Raw genomic sequence first — 18,024 nt, forward strand, 5'->3', positions numbered from 1 at the left:
CATGCTTATTACAAACTGATCTTTGATCGGGCGAGCGGGGGTGCTCATTACATGACCTTCCCCTCTCGTACCCAAGTTCTCGAGCCGAGGCAACTTTGGTGATGACGGACACGTGGCCTTAGGCACAAGTCAGGGTTTCCTAAATTCTCCCCAAAATAAAATATTTAGGTGGCGACTCTATATCTGGCAAAGCAATCCATGTTTGGCACTTCTTTCTAAAAATCAATTTTCTAAAACGATTTGCCGGATTTGGACTCTTTGGTGATTTATCGGTCTCACATCGCACATTGTGAGATTAGATTCAGAACCATGACATTGAGTCCGAACTTGAAGTAGCTAGAGAGCAAACGAATTTCGCACCTTTCGTAGCACCGAGCTCAGGAGCCCTTGGGGCGCGTCTACAGTCCCTCTAGCCGAGGTTATTGCCTCATTAAATCAAGAACTCCAAGAGTTCTATCTGCACATGAGCTGTCACGCATGGTTTCTCAACCGTTTTCGCCACGCGTCTTTTTCTTATTGATCCGTACGTGACACGCGCCATCAAGTCGCGTCGCTTCTGCATGCGTCACCTGATAGACACGTCATCTAAGGCACATTCATTGCAATTTTGCCGCATTTTCGTGTTTTAACAAAAACACTCTCTCTTTCCGTCTCTTCACTTTTGCCTTCCTCGTTTTCCCTCTGAGTTCAAGCTATCTCTCTCTCTAAACAAGAAACCACAATTGTTGGTTTCTCAAAGCCTTCTGCAACTGCTTCTGTTATTCACCGTTTTGCTCCACGCACCACTATCGTCTGACTTCAGCATACCTCACACCGGCATTATTCTTTTTGGTAAGTCACTGTTTTCCTTCTTTTCAATTTGTGATTTACTTCAAACTTTGTTTATGTTTGTGTGTTACCATTGTGAATCCATTCATTGTTCTTGAATCTTCATCTATGTTTTAAATTTCATTGTGTTTGCTTGCGATTTTGCCTCCGTCTATTCTATTTCTAGGTATACGCGTACACATACTACTCACACACTGGTTATTTTGCCACTGTACTTGGCTTTTAATTTGTTATTCTTGAATTTATGTTACTTTCTTGAGTCTGAATCATGCACTTTTCCCTGTTTTCTTATTGTATTTTCCAGATTCTTGCTTTCAATTCTTGTTCTGTAGACCTAGGCTTAGGATTTGCTTTAGAACTCTGTTCCTTAGGAAAATCGAACCAAAAATCCCCTTGGATCCTTAGAAACCTTTACTCCAGTACCCTCTAGGATTCAACCGACGTCCTTTAGACACACATAAACCACTTTCTTCTCAAATCCAACACCTTCTCCCTTTAGCCGACGTCATGGGTATGTTCAGGTGGAGGGTAAACACCCTGGCCAAACTAGAGTGCTTTAGGTCAGAGTTCTCTACCCCAACAGATGTTCACCTTAGGCTGGCAAGGAATGAGGACTCTATCATGCTTGATGAGGACTCCATGCCTTTCCCCGTAGTGGCCTTCATAGAGTATGGACTTAGGTTCCTTCTCAACATCCTTTTCCGCTAAGTCCTTCATTATTACAAACTTAACCCAATATAGCTGGCCATCAACTCTTACAGAGTTATTAACTGTATAATTGCCCTAGCTAGCCGAGAAAATGCTAGGATTACACTAGCCGACATCTAGTACTGTTGCACCATGTGTGGCTTGAAATCTGAAAAAGACTACATTTATTACCTCAAACAGAGATCCACTGAATACAAACTCATTGCCGACCTCCCAGACTCCAACAAAGGTGCTGGAGATGATTATTTCATCGTCTCGGGCAACTGGGAGTTCCCACATGAAGATGACCTCCACCTCTATCCTTTAAGCCGAACAGTGTTCAAAGAGGGTAATGGTAAGAACCAAGTGTCACTTTACATGTTCTTAAGTCTTTATTACTTTACTCCTTTATATGTTCTATTGTCTGTTTTTTACTTGCAGTTCTTTCTCAGCCACCAAAAGACTTCCGCAAAATCTTCTACCCCAGCAAGGACTTCAAGAAGCTGCTGGGCTTGCCAGTTGACCAGCGGAAAGCCCCTCTACTGCTCAACTACATTCCAACCTACAAATCGACGCTACCCGACATCCCCAAGAAAAGCAAGTCTCCACCTTCAGCAACAACTCCTCCTAACACTTCATCACCTCGACCTGACCAAGCCTCAACCTCCAATCCAGCGGAGCAGCCATCAATATCTGCTCCCCAACTGATCCCTCCTGCCTATCACCAACATCGTCATCGAGTTCCTGCCAACACTCCTGTTAGCAGAACTTATAGCCGAAAACGCCAAAGTGCTGAGGTGTCGACTTACGATCCAGCCAACCCACCCACTACACTTCCAGCAATCCACTTTGGCACAAAAGTTACAGTCGCCGCTACTGCCGACGAGATGGGACGCAACAAGGCTGTCGTCGAAGACCTCCTAGCCGACATCCCTGGTGTTGTCACAGTCCAGTCCTCTCCATCACAATCCCAACCCAAGCCAAAGAAAAAAAGGGTGAAGAGGGCCAAGGCAAAAGCCTCTTTCACCCAAGTTGAGTCTGAAGATACAGTTCCAATCTCAAAGCTTGTCAAGATTGAGAAAACAAGCTCTGCTGCTGAAAATAGGCCTGCTGAGGCTGACCCTTCTGAAATCGCTAATTCAAAAAAGCCGAGGTCGGATTCTACTGCCACCTCAGGTTCTCTTAAACCTGACGACCCCTGGGCCCCATCTATTACCATTGAGGACAAGCCAGTTAGAGTGAGTGACAGTGTTATCAACAACATCAAAGTTGGTGTCGCCCTCTCCACTACACTGCTCCTTCCAACTGACCTCAACCGTATGGTCGAGGTCAGTGAATATGAGATTTTCGCTCTGATGATGCAGCACTCCGTATTAGTAAATTCTCAACACTTGACGCTCTTTATTTTCTGCTTTTAAGTTCTTCATAGCACAAAAAAGTTTACTAACTTTGTTCATTCCGCTTTTTCTAGGCAATCCAGCACGCCCACACCTTCGCAATAAAGGCTGAGGAGTTGAAGAAGGAGTTGGTCCACAAGACCAAGGAAGTGGCTGGCTTGCTTAAATCTTTAAACAACGCCGAGGCCAAGATGAAAGTCCTGCTAAATCAGGCTAAGGCAGCTAAACAAGCCCAAGATCAAGCTGATGAAAAGACAGGTGCTGCTACGGCTGTTGCTGAGGTTTTCAATGCCGAAATAAAAAGAGACTGAAGCAAAAACTGCCGAAGCCCAAGCAGAGCTCCGAAATGCCTTGGCCACAAAAGACACCGAGATCAAAGCGGCCGAGGGGGCAGCCGACGTCCACGATGAGTACAAAAAACAAGCTAGACAGGCATGCAACAAGGGTTACACCCTTGGTTGGATGGCTGCTCTGAAGGAATTGGTTGTCCTTGAGGATTCTCCCCTTCATGATGAAGGCCGACTTGCAGTGCCATTCCCTCCTACTTCAAGCCAGTCTAAGGCTAAGGTTGGAGGGAAAGAAGGAGAAGAAGAAGACGAAGAAGCCAAGGTGGCAGTCGATGCTGAGGGTTCTGCTGGGGCCAAGTCCCTAACTCTAAATGAGCAAGTCCTGGCCTTTACTCGGGATGAGGAGGACGAGGTCTCAAAAAGTGCCTCCCCTAAGAAGACTATGTCCGAGGTGCCAATCATCGAGAACAGCCACGATCAAACTCTGCAAGAAATTGATGCCGAGGTCGAGGCTGAGAGGGCTGCCGAAAAGATTTCACAGCTGTCTTCTGGGGCCGAGACACATCCTGCCACCGACGCCGAGTAGTCTAGCTAGAAGCTTACTTCTATACTTTGTACTTTTCATTTTTTTGAATGATGTTAGCTTTATATTTGGCCGATGTGCCCCTTTTGTCTTTGTAGATAAACAAGTAGTCTCCTATACCAGGCCAAAGTGCCTTTTTGTATCCAAACAAGTTTCTCTTCTGAATGCAAGTCTTATATTTTCTTCCAAGTGTTGAATGTATGCCTTCTTTTTTCCTATGTATGTTTACCATTTCATACTTAGAATAATTTTGCATATCTTCATAGTACACCTTCATTTGTATAACCTCTTCGGAGTACAATACCTCGGACATAACCTCTTAATTGTTTATCTTGGCCTTGTCTTAACACTTGAGAACATTATAAAAATATTTTCACAAGTTTTGTTTTAAACTTGCCGCTTCACTCTTACTTATCAAGACTTTTGTCTTCTATACTCCCCATGTTGGGCAACCTGGTCATCTCGGCAAACATGTATGTACCTATTGTAATATTACCTCGGCTTACCTTCAACTTGTAAATTTTTCAAAAAATTTCAACAAGTGTTAAGCCAACTCTAGCTTGTAAATTTTTCTATAAAATTCCAACTCCTAAGCACTTTAAACTTTATTCATCATTCTCTAGCTCTCTGCCCCTTAATGTGAACTTAAGTTTTACTTATGTTCACATTAAGCATGCGTCTATGATCTTGTTGCCGCAGTTAGAAACAAAGACTAGTCGAGGTTCTCAGCCTTGGTTTCTCTGTTAATTTTACTGAAATGCACTTAGTTCTAATCTGAGTTTGATTCTTCCGACATGGCAAGTCTAGGTTAATCCAACTTAGTTCAACTCTACTATATGCAAGTATAATTTAACTATGCCATATAATAAGTCTAAGTTATTTGTCATGCTTCACTTAGAAACATCGCCAACATAGTTCAACTCTATTATATGCAAGTATAATTCAACTCTGTCATATAATAAGTCTAAGTTATTCGTCATGTTTCACTTAGAAACATCGCCAACTTAGTTCAACTCTATTATATGCAAGTATAATTCAACTCTGCCATATAATAAGTCTAAGTTATTTTTCATGTTTCACTTACAAATATCGCCAACTTAGTTCAACTCTATTATATGCAAGTATAATTCAACTCTAAGTTATTCGTCATGTTTCATTTAGAAACATCGTCAAAGGACTGGTTAGTCAAATTACAGAGGTTTGAAATTAAAAATCAAGCTAAAATTTTATTATTACTTTGGCTAATAACATAAACTTTAGAAAACAAAAATCTAATGACAGAAAAACTTCAAGTTGCAGGTGTTCCAAGTCTTGGCAACTCTTTGCCATCACTTTCCTTAAGCCGATATGCACTATTACCGGTAACCGAGATAATTCTATAAGGTCCTTTCCAATTTGGGCCAAGCTTGCCCTATCTGGGATCCTTCATGTTGCCGACCACTTTCCTTAGCACAAGGTCCCCAATTCTGAATTCTCTTGGGTTAACCTTCTTGTTGTAAGGCCTAGCAAGTTATTGCTGGTATACCCCCAGCCGAATTGTTGCTCTCTCCCTTCTTTCTTCCAACAGGTCCAGATCTCGGGCCAAGAATGCATCATTAGTCCTATTCTCTACTCCTAGGGTTCTGATCCCTGGGATGCCGACTTCTAGTGGGATGACTGCTTCGATGCCATAAGCCATGGTAAATGGGGATTCCCCAGTTAATCTTCTCGGCGTAGTCCGATATGCCCAGAGTACATTGGGCAACTCATCCACCCACTTTCTTTTTGCTTCTTCCAGCCTCTTCTTGATCCCATCCAGAATTGTTTTATTGGATGCTTTTGCTTGACCATTACTCTGAGGAAAGCTTGGAGTAGAGTAATAATTCTTGATTTTGTACTTTGCACAGAAGCTCTTGATTAGCTTGCTATCAAACTGCGTGCCATTGTCTGCTATTATTGCCCTTGGAATCCCAAACTTGGAGATGATGTTCTTCCATATGAAGTTCTTCACATCAACATCCCGAATCTTTGCAAGGGGCTCTGCTTCTACCCACTTGGTGAAGTAATCTGTTGCTACCAGCAAGAATTTTCTCTGTCCAGTTGCTTGGGGTAATTGCCTAACTAAATCCATGCCCCACTAGGCAAATGGACAAGGGCTGGATACTGGGTTCAAATCTGCTGCTATTTAATGTATCAACAGTGCGAACCTTTGACACTTCTCGCACTTTCTGACATAGGCTTCAACATCTTTCTACATGTAGGGCCACCAGTACCCCTGAGTAATGGCCCTATGAGCAAGTGACCTTCCCCCAGCGTGGCTTCCACATACCCCTTCGTGTATTTCATACAAGAAGTCTTCAACTTGTAACGGATGCACACATTTTTGACCGACCTTAAGACTCAGACGTCATCAATTAAGCACTCGATGATAGTGCATGTTGTGTTCGTTTAGAGGTTTCAGAGTTTTGGCTGAGAGCCTTGTCTCTGGGCCTCTGAACTCTTTGTGCTTTGGCTCGGTTTGCGGACCAAGTCTTGTTTTCTCTTCCCAGAGGGAGGGAGTGGTCTTATAGACCATCTCTCTGTGGTCGTAGACTACTTTTTGTGGTCGTAGGCCACTTTTCCCATTTGGAGACTAGTTTCCAGTTTTTGGAGCCTTTGGCCGCGCGTCTTGTCTCGGGACCACTTAACATTCTCCGTTTGGCGTGGTTTTTGAACCACACCTTGTTGCCTTTGCCTAGAGGAACACTGTGGTCCAGGAGACCACTTTTGTGGTTACATACCACTTTTGATGCTCGTCAACTAGTTTTCGGGGCTTTCGGTCGCGTGCTTTGCCTCTTGATTTCTCGTCTTACATCCGCTTTGGTTTGTTTTTGGTACAAACCTTGCTTTCCTTGTTTGGAAGGTGGTACAAGGGTGGGAGACCAGTATTTCTCCTGGCCGACCACTTTTCTTTTTCCAGCTAGTTTTCTTGTCAGATAACTGGCTTTCTTGGTCTTTGGACCATCTTTTTTGGTCGACCACCACACCACCACCTTGCATTTAGTGTGTTGACCTCTCCCACTTATGGCCGACCAGTTTTTGCTCTGGTTGACCACCAAAAGTGGTCGGCCGACCACTTTTACTAGCAGGCCGACCACTTCAAGTGGTCGGCTATTTTTTGGCACCTTTTTAGAGATATTTTAGGACAGCTGGCACAGCTAGAGAGCATTTGAGCCATCCTCCATACACGTATATGAAGGGATGGCATTCAAGCTTAGCTTCTCCAAGAAACTTTGGATTTCCTCTTCTATAAGAGGGAGGCTCCTCCTCCCTCCTCTAGGTTCAGAAAATTTCCCTTAGAGAGATACATATAGTTTTGTATCTATCTAGCTTGGTTCATTTTTGTGCTTCAAAAGTGTAGATTTGTCTTAGTTTAACACACAAACACACACTCAAACACCTTCCTTTGGCTACTAAGGTGCTTAGGGGCTGATTTTGGTGTTCTTGGGTTGCCTTGAGCTTGAAAAACCTGCTGAAGTTGCAGTTATAAAGAGGATCATCAAGGGTGAGCTTTTGACCTTTAAATCCCCCTTTCTTTCTTAAGCTTTTAGCCTATCTTGCATGCTGTTTTAAGCTTAGCTCATAACTGATAAAAGTTCTTTTTTTGCATGCTTAAAAAGTTTGTTTAGGCCTTGTTTGGGAACAGACTAATTTAGTAACTTTTTTGGCTATTTCGCTAAATTATGAGCTAAAAAAAACTAGTATGTTTGGGATGACTTTTTGACTTTTTACGAAAGGAAGTGCAAAAAGTAGAGAGAAAAGAGAATCTTTGACTTTTTGGTATGGGTTGTTGGCTTTTTGACTAATTTAGTAACTTTTTGACTTTTTGGCTAAAAGGAAGGGTTCCCAAATGAGGCCTTAAGATTACTTTTGTGCTTGGGGTTGTTTACCCCCTCTTAGGCCATGTTTGGCCTTGTTTTTTAGCCTTTTTTGTGAGCTTCGGGACCACCTTGTATTGGCCTTCTCACCACTGAAATCCTCTGGATTTTAGTGGTGGGGATGGTGTTTTAAGGTCCTAAGAAGGAGAGGGCCATCCCCTCTCATTGCATCTTCAATACATGCCTTAATATGCCTCATGTTAGAGCACCTTTACTAAGCTTGTGTTAGCTTGTTCTTAGCATGTATTTGTGGTTATTTTACTGAGGCATACCATTGTTTTTACTTGTCTTGGTCACTCCATGCATGGTTAATGCACTTGTAGTGTAAATCACACAATCTAGTCTTGTATGCCTCATGTTTGAGCATGTGTTTCTAGCTTGTTTTGGGGCCATCTCAGTAGGTTTTTGTTGTTATTTTAACATGCCTTAGATCTATTTTGGGTTGGTTTGGTTGGCTCTTGCATGCCTAATACACTTGTAGTGTAAATCATACACACTAGCTTTGTATGCTTCATGAAGTAGCATGTATTTCTAGCCTATGTTGTGTCTATTTCAGCATGTTCTTGGGCTTGTTTTACCATGTCATACCTCTGTTTAGGTTTGGTTTGGTTAGCCTTTGCATGCTCCTTGCACTTGTAGTGCATTTTCATGAAAGAGCCTAACATGCATCATGTTGTGACATGTCATTCTAGCATGCTTTTGGCTTAACTTCACGAAACTTTTGTCCATGTTTTAACATGCTTTAGCTCTGATTTTGGTTGTCTTGGTCATGCATGACATGCTTTGTATAGCTATAGTTCAATCTAGCTTGTTAGCTTTGTACACCAAGCCCACTAGCATGCTCTACTTGGCTTATTTGAATGATTTGGCATCACTTGTTTTGTGATTTTAGTCCATGTTTCATGGCCATGCACTTGTATTTATCACTCATTCAATGCGTTGGAGGGTTTCCCCCTTTATTTCTTAACATGAACCATTGCGTATCCCTTCATGTCATTGCTTGCGAGCTCTCATTTCAGTGTTTATTTAGGGTTATTTTACCATGATATAACTCTGATTTTTATTTCTTAAGTCATTCCATTCTTGGTCTTAATAGGTGTAGTGTAATCCGTCTTATTTGCCTTGTATGAATCATGCCTTATGCCCTTCATGCTAGCATATTTTGGCCTACTTCCATGCATCTTTTAGACTCATTCTAACATGTACTAGGACTGTTTTGGGTCACCTTAGTCACATGCTTCATGTTTTGTATATTTGTAGTACAAGTGCTCTTGCTTGCCTCAAACTTTGTGCACCATTGCATGCTTCATTTGTGTTGTGTACATGATTTGGTATCATCTAACATGACATTTCAGAGCTTATAGCATGCTTTTGTTCCCACTTCATTCATGCTTTGAATGTCTTTAAGTGTTGTGCATTATGACCTTGTTATGGCCTTAGCTTGCATGCTTGCATGCCTAGGCCTTTGGGCCCTCATCTCAGTATGTTTAGATCCTTGTTTTGGCCTACTTAAGCTCTATCCATGCTTAGTTCATGCATTTGTGCCATGTGTTGCGTGCCTCCTTTGTGTTGCTCTTTGCTAGCTTTCATGCCTTAGGACCCTAGCATGCTTTACTTATGTTGTTTGAATGATTTGGCATCATTTCTCGCTTCATTTTAGTGCACTTAGTGTTGTTACACTTCCACTTTTGTCACTCATCGAGCACTCTTGAGAGTTGTGCTCTTTGGCCTCTTTGATGGCCAATGCATTGTGCATGCATTCCTTGCTTTATGTGCCTTCATTTCATCACCAATGGCCACTGATTTGGGCATAACTGAGGTCTATCCCTTTTAGTTTAAGTCCATTGAACATGCCATGTATATTGCATTGAGTATGCCACATTGTTCATCGCATTATGTATGCCTTGTATTTTGCATTGTGCATGCTTAGTTCACATCATTGCATTGTGCATGCAAACTGATATTTGCATTGAGTATGGGTGTCCCTAACATTGCTAAGTTTCCCTTGTAGCATTGCATTGTGCATGCATGTATTAGCATTGTTCGCATGCCATTAGCTTTGTTAAGTTAATCATGTCACATTGCATTGAGTATGCCATGTAGTTTATTTGCATTGTGTATGCCATGCTTGCTTGCGTTGTGTTTGGAATAGGTGTTAGTCCAAACACGGAAAACGAGGGGCATTTCATACTTAGAGTGATGAAGCGTGCCTTAATTCCCGGCCCCCGACACTCTTGATCATACATGATAGAGTTTTAGGCTTAATGTGTTTACTCCTGCATTCATTTTCATATTGAATTGTGCAACTTTACCTCTCGGCCATCATGCATGAAAATACGCGATTGGTGGCCCGAGGGTCGAGAACCACACTCCCTTGAGTTCATCACATGATAGGGAGGGTGGTTGTGCACACATATCTTGCAAATGCATTGCCATGCCCTTTCTTGCTCTCTGTTGCAGCAAATTGTAGTTCAGCAGCAACAATTGGTCGGCCAGGCAGAAAAAGTAGCTGGCCGACCACTTTTCTTAGTTTTCAACAACAAAAAGTGGTCGGCAGGGGTCTAGAGAGACCAAAAGTGGTTGGCCACCCTCCCACTGAATTCCCAAGGTGGATTTTCATCTTTCTGGAGCTTGGTGCAAGTTTCTGAGAACAAATGAAAACAGAGGCAAATCGGGGCATCGCATTGGATTTCTGAATGAGGCGACCGAGCATGCATCCAGTCTTCTCCCTTCGAGAATCTCCTGATTTTATTGCTTTCCTTAGTTGTCATGCTTAGATAGCTAGCTTTTGTTTTGGTTTGTACCCTTTAATTAGTTAATGCGTTAGCTATTCAATTCGTTTTGTAATAATTAGTTAACTAGGATTAGTTAATTAATTTGTTGTGTAATAATTAGTTTAATTAGCTTAGATTAGCTAGTTAGCTTTTTATTTGGTCCCTCCCTCGAGAGGGCCAATTGTTGTAATAAGCGTGCGTGTGTGTGATGCATGTCTTCCAATCCCCATTTCTTTCTCCCTTTTACTTAACCGCTTACGATGGTTAGTTTTAGGGCATATTTCATTTAGCATACCTTATGCTTTGCATGCGTGCATCCATTCATCTATTTTGCATGCACCGGGCTTGGCGCATCATACTAACTACATTGTATTTCAATTCCAATTTGAATACATGTACCAAGTTGTATCTCACATGACATTCTTAGGATAGCCGAGCCTATCTTAATTGTATTTTTGCATGTGTTGTATTAGCTATTTTAACATGAACTAGGATCATGCATTGATTTCTAACTAGTTCTTTGTTTTGGCTCGAAGTACACTGTGAGTGTTTATGCTTTAACATACTGTATGTGTGTTAATGTTGCCATGAAAGCATACTTACCATGAGGCTAACTGCTTATGTGATTAACTGCCTGAATGCCTGTGGGTGAAGCTTGGATTACTTGAATTGGGACAATTCATCGAAATCCGCATTTTAGCCTACTAGCGAGTAGCAAACTTCAAATCATTTTCCAAATAAACAGATATGCAATGCTTTGTTCCAAATTAGGCGATCTAGTCTATACTTGTGTGTTGTGCGCATCACATAGTAATTCTAGCTAATTAATCGGAATAAAAACACATGTGTTTTCAAAAACAAGATATCATGTTAAGTACAAGCCGATCTTTGATCGGGCGAGCGGGGGTGCTCATTAAATAATGACCTTCCCCAATCGTACCCAAGTTCCCGAGCCGAGGCAACTTTGGTGATGATGGACACGTGGCCTTTGGCACGAGTCAGGGTTTCCTAAATTCTCCCAAAATAAAATATTTAGGTGGCGACTCTGTATCTGGCAAAGCAGTCCATGTTTGGCACTTCTTTACAAAAATCAGTTTTCCAAAATGATTTGTCGGATTTGGACTCTTTGGTGATTTATCAATCTCACATCGCACATTGTGAGATCAGATTAAGAACCGTGACATTTGAGTCTGAACTATAGCATGACGCCCAAGGGCGCGCCTACAGTTTCTGGCGACTCTGCTGGGGATTTAGAGAACATGACTCGAACTCATGATATCGTGTTTTGACTACACTTATGTGTTTCTTTGCATTGCATTTGCATTGGTGCGCCTAGGACACCGTGTTTTCCATATGCTATTCCTAAACGGTTTGCCGGAGGCTCGCTTTGAGAACCATGCCATAAGGCTGACCAGTTGCGGGCTCTTCCACGACGGGAACACAAATCTCGATTTTTACCGGGGCACCCTTTTTGACCATTCGACCTAGTGCATATTTAGAATCCATAGTGACTATTCCAAACTAGGACAGGTTGCTTACCCGATTATAGGTTGTTTGAAACCACTGTGTGCATAGTGAAACCCTAGCTCCTGACAAAATAGGACAGGGAAACCCTACCCCAACATAGGGGTGTTTTGGCTCTCATTTGTCTATTATGTACTGTCAGAGCGTGTCTCTATAGGTTGCACGTATCAGTTTGCAAGTCTGGGTATCAGGCCTGAGGGCATCAGTATTTTGAGAATCAATTATATCTGCGGGTATCAGATTCAATTTTGGGACAGTAATTTGGGGAACAGTGATCAGTGATCGAATACAGTTATTCAGCTATGCTTATGTCTGTTCTGGTGAAATTGAGCTGAGATGCTGCCTGTTTTCTCTTTCAGTTCAGGGATTCGGTTCAGAGCAACCAGTGTTCTCCTTCGTTGAGGCAAGGCAAAAAAAGGCCAATCAAGGCTCGCCGGTTCATCTGATCCGTTAGTAACCAGTCACATCCCCTCTGTTCAGTTAAGCTGACTCGTGATGACACAGAATTCAGAAGAAATTATGGTCATGGCAGCGACATTAAACCAGGGAATCGCCATGTAGGGTGAGACCGATGTTGAAATAGAACACTCGCCCAGGTCACCTGTCGCGCACCCGATCTGGGAACCCCAACCATTTCAAACCCGTGAGCCCACCACTTTCGAGCTTATGGGAATGATCGGCGATCTTCAGAGATCTGTAGCTAATCTAGCCTTCGGAATGTCAGCTCCATCGTCGACCATGTTACATGTTAGGAATTTCATGCCAGAAGAGCCCCCGCCACTGGGGCGAATTATAATTGAACTCGGCCAACCTGAACCCATCCTAAGTATAGGCAATGGCATGCCAACAACAATAGGACTTCACACTGATATAGCAACCCAAACCTTTGACCAAGCTGAGGCTAGTGGAAAGAACAAGATGGGAGCAGACACCGATCCCTATGAACAACTTCTGCAGGCTATTGAGGCTCTGAAAGCCGAGGGACTGAAGTTGCTGCAAAAACTGTGGATGACACCTTCCCTACTCAGACCGAGGGCAGTTCAAACCAAGGGAAAAATCAGGAGAAGGACCGTCGTACCAAAATTGATTCTTCCAACCCTAATTCTACATCCAAAAAAAATCAGCAGACCAAGCCAGTGCCTGTCGACCCTTTTGCTAGTGCGCCCAGCAAAAGTCCACAAACCTCGAAGTACCAACCCCGGGGTCGCAGGGTCTTCCATGCCCTCTATATGCCTTTGTCCAAGGCCCTTCAAATCCTTGTTGAGAAAGGCCATCTCAAACCTCTTGAGCCTCGCCCCCTCCCGAATCCCCTTCTAGCTAAGCATGATTGTACCTAGTACTATGCATACCATCAACAAACCGGTCACAGCACCGACAATTACTTTCGTCTTCGCCACGAAGTGCAAGATTTGATCAATGATAAGGTTATCATCCCACCAAGCTCAGCAAAGTCTATCGTCACTGGAACAGTGGACTTGGGGGATAGTGCGAGTATGTGATCGGGGGACGAACCACCTGCGGGCAGCATTCAGTTTACTCCAGATGTTGCGTATGGCACGCACTGTTTTGAGCATTTGCGAATGCTGTTTATTTTACGTTCTGGCTTGGGCATTGAGTCAGTTCTGTTGTGTTGTTTTAAGTTTGTCTTTCTGCTTTAAGTTAGTCTTTCGTTTGGGGTCTGTCTTGTTGTATTGAGTCAATCCTGTTGTGTAGGAGTCGGGTGATTTCGGGGATGTTACCTCGGGCATCACTATTTTGTTTTGTGTTTGTCTTTTTGCTTTCTTTTGGGTCTGTTTCTACCGCGGAGCCAGTTACACCAGAAGATCTGAATGAAACAGCTGTGGTTTTCATGTTTCTGTGTTTGTTTCTGCTTTTGAGCCTGTTGTGCCAACAAGTTTTGAATGAAACGACAGTGCTTTTCACCTGTTATTCTGTGCCTTTTAAATCATTGTATTGACCTCAGTTTTTCAAAACTTTTTAAACACTGTAATGAAAACAAAGAGATAGGAATTCCTCGGGTTTTGCAAAATTTGATCAGCTGAGAGAAAGAGAGGCGTGCTAAGCCCTTAATGAATGAAATCATGCTTGTTAATGTGAGTACTGAGAAGGATCCTGACTTGATCTAGATTGGTTCTACATTGTCTTCAGCGCGAGCGATTTGTCGCTTTCTTAAAAGATTTCAAAAAATGTTTTGCGCGGCCCTGCGAAAACTTGTGTGGAATCGCTCTTGAGATTGTGTTGCTTAGGGTCGCTCTCAGCCTCAAGACTCGACCTCCTTTTTGCTTTCAAACCTTGAACTTGCATTCAGAATGTTCAATGGTCAACCGCAATATGAAGCCTGTGTGGCCAGATTTGAAGCAGCCCTCGAACAAGAGGCAAAAAAGTTAGATCAAGAAGGTCAGATGTGATCAAAAGAAGCTTGCAAAGCTAGATCAGAAACAACCCTCGAACTAGGGGCAAAAGAATTTCAAATGTGCTCGAAGAGTCAAAATTGGGACATTTCTCAAGTCAACGAAGATCGGCAAGAATGCCAAATCCCAGAAGGGATGAAAGAAGAAAGTATTACTAAAGAACAATTGAGTTCCTATCCACACCACTATGGGCAAATTCAGCCCCCCATTGGATGGACTTCTACATCATCAACAAATAGCAGCCATTCTTCTGGATTCAGATGGCTTCGAGATTCTAAAACCATTTGGCATGGACCAAGCTACACTTTTACCCTTGAGAGGCTCACTGGGCCGAAAACTCTAAAGGGAGACCCAGGCAAAAGTTAGAGCAAGAAAAAAAAAATTGCAAAGTTTGAAAAACAAAAAAAAAAAAAGAAGCAAAAAAAAAAAAGAAAAGAAAAGAATTGAAAAGAAAAGAAAAACATAGCTCGCAATGTTAAAAACCCGGAAGGGCGGCCTTGGCAAAAGTTAGAACGTAAAAGGTGAGGGTTAATACATGAGTGTACCTTAACCGGACTACGTAAGGCTTGATTCCCATGTTTGGGATACATAGGCAACTTCATTCTGAAGTCCTGCCATAAACACTTCCAAATCAATTGTGTCCATGTAATGGCTCTAATTATCTTTGTCTTCTCTGTATCCGAGAATTCGGTTGTGATTGCCACCTTGAGAACTGGTTACAGTGTGCTGCGGTACTATTCAAACAAGGGGCAACTTTCCGTTGCCATTCAGTGTGCTGCGGTACTATTCAAACGAGGGGCAACTTTCCGTTGCCATTAAATACGTTGCGGTGCCATTCAGACAAGGGGGAACTTTCCGTTGCCATACAATGTACTGCAGTCAAACAAGGCGCAACTTTCCGTTGTTGTACAGTGCCTGGATCTGAGGTTGTGCATCTCGAGAGTAGGTTCCATGCTCGTTGAGCAGTGGTCATTTGCAAAAATAGTTTTTGAGAATTTTTACTGAGGTTGACTGATTTTCTCGAAAATTAAACAATTTTTTCCAAAACTGGACCATATCTTGGACCCAAAAAGGGAAATTTTCAGTGCTCACAATCTAACTTGCATGATTTTGAATCAGAAAAGTTGAACAAGCATGTTAATCTAACTCTCATATTGGTCAAAATTGTTTTAGTAGACAACAAAAATAAAAAAATGGTCAAAATGATGAACTGGGGGCACAGTTGAGTCAGGTGTTCTGTCTTTTCCCCATTACCAACATACTTGCCAGAAGGGCACTCTACCTTCCAAAAAGGGGACAACTGAGGATAACAACAAAGGGCTGAAAGCTCTCTCATCCTCCGAGAAACAAAGTACGAAGCCAAGTGCGAAGCACAAACCGGAATGGATCAAGACACTTCCCTCCCTCATCCGGGGCATCGACTAGATATCACCGGAGAAAATAGCCACGAGCTGAATATGCTGGGCATGAACCCACAACCTTCCTGTTTATCCATCAACCACCCAGGGGAGGGATAAAAAAAAATCAGAGAGATTGAAGAATAAAGAGATGTGCGTTGATAGAAGAAGTGAGAAAAGGGTTTTGAGAGAAAAACCGAGCCTGAGGGTCGAGTGATGTGGGAATCACAAATAAGAAAGGGTAGGAAACAATACCCAGAGAAACTGGCTCCTCTTGATCTGAGAGGCCTCTCGTCTTTGTAATATGTCTGAGTGTCGTGTTGGTTGTGTTGTTTTTCTCGATTCTTGTTTTGAGTCGTTTCGAGTGTTACTCGATGTGTTTAGGTTGTTTACCTTTTGTTGAGTCATTTTGGCTGTGGTCAGTTGTACGCTCAATACCCAGTTTAGAACTCGTTTCTCAAATTCAAAAAAATAAAATCGTTTTGTGCTCAGAGTGCCGTGTCGTTCTCCACATTTGTGCAAAACAGAATTCGTTCTTTCATAAACTGCAGGGTCCAACCCAGGTCATGTCAGAATAGTGGAACCAGGACCTATCTGAACCTATGGGTTCCGGATTATGAAGCAAAGGAAAATAAGGAAAATTCGGAGCATCTAAGTATGTTTCGACTTCTGCAAGTTCCCTCTTTGCATCCCGTGTGTTCAAAATAAACAGGATACTGTGTTATGAGCTGTGTGTTCAGAGTGAGCAGTGTTCAGAATGGGCTGTATGTTCAGAATAAGCTGTGAGCAGAATAAATCGAGTACTGTGTTATGAGTTGTGTGTTCAGAGTGAGCAGTGCTCAGAATGGGCTGTGTGTTCGGAGAAATAGAGTACTGTGTTATGGGCTGTGTGTTCAAAATGAGCAGTGTGCTGTACGAGCCGTGTGTTCAAAATGAACAGAACACTGTGTTTACTATTTCGATACCAGAACGGCAATCAAAAATGCTCTCCCTGAGTATCATTACCTGCCAGAGGCATCTTGGCCATGTTTACAATGAGTTCCTAGGAGATCAATTGCGATGGTGGAAACTAGAGTTCGAATGGTTGTTGCCTAGAACACAAAGGTTTGGAATTTCCGAGACTAAAGTCTGGTTTGAATACCCAGGGGTGTATCACCGGCTTGAAATCTGTATGGAAGCCACATAGGTTAAGGCGGCATGTATGCACCTCGATTTTGGATACTGATCCAACCTAGTCTGTCACCCCATTGAAGAATAGGGAAAGTTGTGAATATGATTAGGAAGAAAAGCAACATCCGTGGTTTCCCCAGCAGATGTTACTCCTCGTCAGCATTTCAGGACCTTTGTACTGCGACTTGAAGGTAAGTATTCGAAGAACACAAGGGGGGATCCCCGTCAGAATAGAGCGGTTTATCGCCACTCACCTCATGAGGTGCTTTCTAAAGCGCCGCTTTGTCTGTTTATTGCATTCCTTAAAGCATCATGCATTGTTTTGCATTTTGCCTATCTAGATCCTTTCTCAGTCATGCACAGTATTGTATGTACTATTCATTCAAAGGAGTTCCGGTTCAGTTTGACTGATACTTTTTTCCTCTCGCGTTTGGCACGCGTTTCGTTTCCCTTTCCTCTCGCGTTTGGAACGCATTTGGTTTCCCTTTCCTCTCGCGTTTGGCACGCATTTGGTTCCCCTTTCCTCTCTTGCGTGTGATACGCAGAGAGATGCTACATTTCCTCTCTTGCATGTGATACGCAGAGAGATGCTTCATTTCCTCTCTTGCGTATGATACGCTGAGAGATGCTTCCTTTCCTCTCTTGCGTGTGATACGCTGAGAGATGTTACCTTTCCTTTCTTGCGTGTGATACGCAGAGAGATGTTGTCACGACCCAAACCCGCCCCTATGGGTTTAGCACCATAATCAGCCAGTAATCTGTGATTACCGAAGGCCTGCTTAACAATAAAGACAGTAATACAGAGTACAGAGGCTGACGGAAGCCAAAACAGTAATAAAAGATGTCCAATGAACTGTGACAGTTTGTATGCAAAAAAGACTTTTCATACATATTCACATTCAGAAACAAAAGGCAATATGCACATACATCATATACAATCATTCAGGTTAGGGACCAAGTCCCTACCATAACAGTACAGTATAAGTCTATACAGTCTATACAAAACAGAAACAGAAAGAGGGAATCTAAAACACCCCCAAGCAGCCTTAGCTTGGCAGCACTTGGAACCT

The sequence above is a fragment of the Camellia sinensis genome, chromosome 1 (assembly GCF_055761805.1).
Source record: "Camellia sinensis isolate YWXY chromosome 1, ASM5576180v1, whole genome shotgun sequence".
Lineage (NCBI taxonomy): Eukaryota > Viridiplantae > Streptophyta > Magnoliopsida > Ericales > Theaceae > Camellia > Camellia sinensis.